Raw genomic sequence first — 6,421 nt, forward strand, 5'->3', positions numbered from 1 at the left:
TACTTTGATTCCTAAACCAGACAGAGACCCAGTAAAAAAAGAGAACTACAGGCCAATATCCCTGATGAATATGGATGCAAAAATTCTCAATAAGATACTAGCAAATCGAATTCAACAGCATATAAAAAGAATTATTCACCATGATCAAGTGGGATTCATTCCTGGGATGCAGGGCTGGTTCAACATTCGCAAATCAATCAACGTGATACATCACATTAACAAAAAAAAAGAGAAGAACCATATGATCCTGTCAATCGATGCAGAAAAGGCCTTTGACAAAATCCAGCACCCTTTCTTAATAAAAACCCTTGAGAAAGTGGGGATAGAAGGAACATACTTAAAGATCATAAAAGCCATTTATGAAAAGCCCACAGCTCACATCATCCTCAACGGGGAAAAACTGAGAGCTTTTTCCCTGAGATCAGGAACACGACAGGGATGCCCACTCTCACCGCTGTTGTTTAACATAGTGCTGGAAGTTCTAGCATCAGCAATCAGACAACAAAAGGAAATCAAAGGCACCAAAATTGGCAAAGATGAAGTCAAGCTTTCGCTTTTTGGAGATGACATGATATTGTACATGGAAAATGCGATAGACTCCACCAAAAGTCTACTAGAACTGATACATGAATTCAGCAAAGTTGCAGGATACAAAATCAATGTACAGAAATCAGTTGCATTTTTATACACTAACAATGAAGCCACAGAAAGACAAATAAAGAAACTGATACCATTCACAATTGCACCAAGAAGCATAAAATACCTAGGAATAAATCTAACCAAAGATGTAAAGGATCTATATGCTGAAAGCTATAGAAAGCTTATGAAGGTAATTGAAGAAGATTTAAAGAAATGGAAAGACATTCCCTGCTCATGGATTGGAAAAATAAATATTGTCAAAATGTCAATACTACCCAAAGCTATCTACACATTCAATGCAATCCCAATCAAAATTGCACCAGCATCCTTCTTGAAACCAGAACAAGCAATCCTAAAATTCATATGGAACCACAAAAGGCCCCGAATAGCCAAAGGAATTTTGAAGAAGAAGACCAAAGCAGGAGGCATCACAATCCCAGACTTCAGCCTCTACTACAAAGCTGTCATCATCAAGACAGCATGGTATTGGCACAAAAACAGACACACAGACCAATGGAATAGAATAGAAACCCCAGAACTAGACCCACAAACGTATGGCCAACTCATCTTTGACAAAGCAGGAAAGAACATCCAATGGAAAAAAGACAGCCTCTTTAACAAATGGTGCTGGGAGAACTGGACAGCAACATGCAGAAGGTTGAAACTAGACCACTTTCTCACACCATTTACAAAAATAAACTCAAAATGGATAAAGGACCTAAATGTGAGACAGGAAACCATCAGAACCTTAGAGGAGAAAGCAGGAAAAGACCTCTCTGACCTCAGCCGTAGCAATCTCTTACTCGACACATCCCCAAAGGCAAGGGAATTAAAAGCAAAAGTGAATTACTGGGACCTTATGAAGATAAAAAGCTTCTGCACAGCCAAGGAAACAACCAACAAAACTAAAAGGCAACCAATGGAATGGGAAAAGATATTTGCAAATGACATATCGGACAAAGGGCTAGTATCTAAAATCTATAAAGAGCTCACCAACCTCCACACCCGAAAAACAAATAACCCAGTGAAGAAATGGGCAGAAAACATGAATAGACACTTCTCTAAAGAAGACATCCAGATGGCCAACAGGCACATGAAACGATGTTCAGCGTCGCTCCTTATCAGGGAAATACAAATCAAAACCACACTCAGGTATCACCTCACGCCAGTCAGAGTGGCCAAAATGAACAAATCGGGAGACTATAGATGCTGGAGAGGATGTGGAGAAACGGGAACCCTCTTGCACTGTTGGTGGGAATGCAAATTGGTGCAGCCTCTCTGGAAAGCAGTGTGGAGGTTCCTCAGAAAATTAAAAATAGACCTACCCTATGACCCAGCAGTAGCACTGCTAGGAATCTACCCAAGGGATACAGGAGTACTGATGCATAGGGGCCCTTGTACCCCAATGTTCATAGCAGCACTCTCAACAATAGCCAAATTATGGAAAGAGCGTAAATGTCCATCAACTGATGAATGGATAAAGAAATTGTGGTTTATATACACAATGGAATACTACGTGGCAATGAGAAAAAATGAAATATGGCCTTTTGTAGCAACGTGGATGGAACTGGAGAGTGTGATGCTAAGTGAAATAAGCCATACAGAGAAAGACAGATACCATATGTGTTCACTCTTATGTGGATCCTGAGAAACTTAACAGGAACCCATGGGGGAGGGGAAGGAAAAAAAAAAAAAGGACGTTAGAGTGGGAGAGAGCCAAAGCATAAGAGACTGTTAAAAACTGAGAACAAACTGAGGGTTGATGGGGGGTGGGAGGGAGGGGCGGGTGGGTGATGGGTATTGAGGAGGGCACCTTTTGGGATGAGCACTGGGTGTTGTATGGAAACCAATTTGTCAATAAACTTCATATAAAAAAAATAAAAAAAAAATCACTTCCATGTGTCTATTGTGATTCTCGGTGGACTCACATCATGTTTCCTACTGTACCTTTGCATACATTTTCCTTTAGTTTTTAAATACAGTAGCTGCTGGAAGTGTTTGTTAAATCCAAATAGATTTTCCTTTAGTTCTTTAACTATAGTAGCTGCTGGAAGTGTTTGTTAAACCCAAAGGTGGGCCTAGACTGTTTCTATTTAACTAATCTTTTTCCTCAGTATGGGTTGAACTTCCTTAATGTGCATGTTCATTATTTTTCAGGTGAAAAGTAAACACTTCTTTAGATTATCAGCTCACTTGTGCACGCCTGCGTGTGCAGGCACGCATGCACACACACACTCCTTGCTATCATGACTGGCAAGAGATAAATTTCTCTCTACTCTTACTAATTAGCATTTCCATAACAAAATCCTAGAAACAATGACACACTCATACATGCTAATACAAGCATAGACTCCCTTTATAAAAGGGGCCACTAAAGAACAATTAAAGTTGCTTGAGGAGGAAAGAAGGGATTTGAGATACAGGATGAACACGTGTACCTTTTGAAATTCACATCCACACACTACCTATTCATTTAAAAAACAAAAACAAAACAAAACCAAAAACAAAGCTGTTTCACTGATACTCAGCAACAGCACTGTGCATTGAAACCTAAAAGCACCTGTTATTTTGCATTTACTACCTTCTCATTATAATCGATTCTTAACTACGAAATAGCAAAATGCATTTTTAAAGCAGGAAACAAGAGATAGCCTCCAAAACATGGCTAAACCGCCACATCATACACTTTCCTGTTTACAACCATCATGCTTTTATGAACCAAATAAGTGAGGTACCACTCCAATGGTATTCAGATGCTAGCTGACTATTAGCCTTTCAACTACTGACAGTGGGGACAGGTTTGGAAATACTATTCCGTTTAAAAGTAGCAAGCAGATCTCTTTTAACATGAAAGGGACTCAGAGCTGAGCAGAAAAGGTGAGAGCAGTGAAGATACTCCTGGATGGCAAAACCTAGGTTGGCTGAAATCAGAAAATGCTTTTGAGATCAGCTTGTTCAGAAGCTCCCTATCTGAGATCCTTGGAACTGAGAAAACAGAAATGGGATCTCCTGCACTTATTCAACATTTCAAGGAGACTTTTTAAAGACCTCATTAATATTATGAATGAAAAAGCTGCTCTGGATAACAAACCAGGTAGTTTTTTAGGCCCTACATCTTTCTGGTCATACCAGCATTACCAACATTATTTCTCATCATCAGCCCCCAGGACAATAAGTTTCTCTTGTCCCCTCATTGATACTACATTCTTTCTACCTTATACGCCAGTCCCCACTGTCCATTAAACTTCTCTTTATCTTGCAAGATCCACCTCAAGTATTATCTTTTTTTTTTAAAGAACACATTTTTCTTTGTTTTGAGACACACAGAGAGAGAGAGAAAGAGAGAGAGAGAGAAAGAGAGAGACAGAGAGAGAGAGACAGACAGAGAGAGAGAGAGAGAGAGAGAGAGAGAGAGAGAGAGAGAGAATGCGAGCACAAGCAGGGGAGCAGCAGAGAGAGAATCCCAAGCAGGTTTAACCAACTGAGCCACCATGAGTACCATCTCTTAATGAAAATATTATCTCTTAATGAAAGCATGAGCTGTGCAGCCAGACGACCTGCCTGGGTCCAAGTTGCAGCGCTAACACTGAGTGTAAGACTAGTCTAGGTCTCATCAGGTATCTCATCTGCATCCCAGGTTCCTCCCCAGCAAAATGGAGACGATAGTACCTACTTCATTGGACTGAGGTGGAGATTAAATAAGATAATGCATATAATGCACTCGGTGAGTTATAAACAATAAACGTGCAGTTGATGTTACTATCATATAATATTAATTCTATAACTAATCAGGTTTCCCAAAGGTGCCCAAAAACTTAATAATCCAGGTGGCGTGTCCTTTCTAAAACTCCAAAACCAAAGATATCACTTGACTCAGTTTTTCTAAGGCCACACACCCAAAGGGAGTCCAAATTCTAATAAAACACCAGACATGTTAATAACCCTGTAGAAGGAAGACAGGCTATCCTACCTTACGATGAAATTCACAAAGCTAGTCATGCGTGCAGATGTTATCACCACAGCATCAGACTGAGTAGAACATTTTCAATGATAAAACCACCACACAAAAAAATTCTGGGAGCCCTGAAAAAAGTGGAGTGAACTTCATCTCAAGCAGATTTTAAAAGCTCTTAAAAATGTGATTTGCCTCTGTACTTCTTAGTCTCTCCTTGCCTGGACCAGATGATACTACCAACACCTGAAGAGAACGCTGAAATTCATTATTTTGAATTTGACAATGCCAACTAGCCTTTATTTAATATCATTCCTGATAACACCCAGTAATCCTGTAAATATCTTAAAGTGCTCCAAATACAGTTTTTTTCATCTGCCGTTCAAGTACTGCTTCAAACCCACCAATGATAATAATGACAGTTTTGAAGAAGCGAAGGACATCCAGGGAAGGACTGAATCAGGAAACATCATACATAGCTGCTCCTTACTGAGTCTCCTCCCTTTCATCACACTGTCTTCCTGTGCTCAAGCTAGAATCCTCAGGCGTAATTCTGGATCCGACCCCCACCCCCACCCCCGCCCTAACCCCCAAATCCAGCTGGTCTGATTAGCTCTACCTCCAAAGCAGATCTCTAATTGTGGCAGCTATCATCTCCATGGTAGTAACCACGCTGGTCCAAACCACCATTTCTCACCGGGACTACTATAATATCTGCTAAAGGGTCCTGCAGCTTCCTAAATGGTACCTAGTCACAGCATGATGATATTGGTAGAAGAGAGAAAGAGTAAGCCACGGCTGGAAAAAAAAAAACTGGATCAAAAAAGTACTTACTTTATGACCTCATTCATCTAGAACTCTGAAAAATAGAAACTAATATATTGTGACAGAATGCAGATCAGTAATGGGTGGCAGAGAGGGGCAAGAGGAAGGGATGACCAAGGGATACAACGAAACTTTTCGGTGATGGGTATGTTCACGATCTAGACTGTGGTGGTTTCATGGATATGTGTGTGTATATACTTTTTGGTCTGTGTGTATACACATCCACACTGATGTATAAACTTATCAAATAGCACACTTTAGTTTCCTGCAAGTTATGCCAATTATACTACAACAAAACTTTTTAAAAATAAAAACAAACTGGATGATATTTTTAATAAAATGCAACGTGTGGGATTTGCTTCAAATAAACCAGGGGAAGAGGGGAGCAAGGACAAAACGGGTAGAAATACAGATGAAACAAGATTAGACATGAGTTGATAATGTTTACAACTAGGTCCTAAGGACATGGGGGTATAATATAGTATTTCCTTGACTTTTACATATTTGAAATTTTCTATAATAAAAACAATTTTTAAGTTAAAGGGGAGCCAATCGTGAACCAGGATAAACGAAAAGAAGAAAAATACTATGCTGGCTCCAGAGCCCAGACTGCTGGTAGCCAAAGACTTCCTTAGAAGTTGAAGAGCAGGGGAATGTGGAGTTTAAAGGGACACATTTTATTCTCTACTCTATCACCTGAGAAAGGTGCATGTTCCTTTGAGAGCTATGCCATCCTTTGCCTGGTTGGCTCAAAGCTGGGCTCCCTTGCACACTTGACTTCTCATGGAGCCTTCAAGCTGTCAGAACACAGAGGCTTCCACAGATATGCTTCCAACAGCCTGAAGTTTAGGTTAAAAGAGAAACCGTCTTGTCGCCCATTTGAAGTATTTCATGCATGCTGAAGAAGCACCCGGTTAGATAGCCAAGTACTACAGCCACAGGCAACTCAGAAACACACAAACAGAAGCAGCATTTTTATCAACTTTGCCTCCAAGCCTCTGCTCA

The sequence above is a fragment of the Lynx rufus genome, unplaced genomic scaffold (genome assembly GCF_022079265.1).
Source record: "Lynx rufus isolate CCGP_SWC_20201006 ecotype Redwood Valley unplaced genomic scaffold, mLynRuf1.p SCAF_41, whole genome shotgun sequence".
NCBI lineage: Eukaryota > Metazoa > Chordata > Mammalia > Carnivora > Felidae > Lynx > Lynx rufus.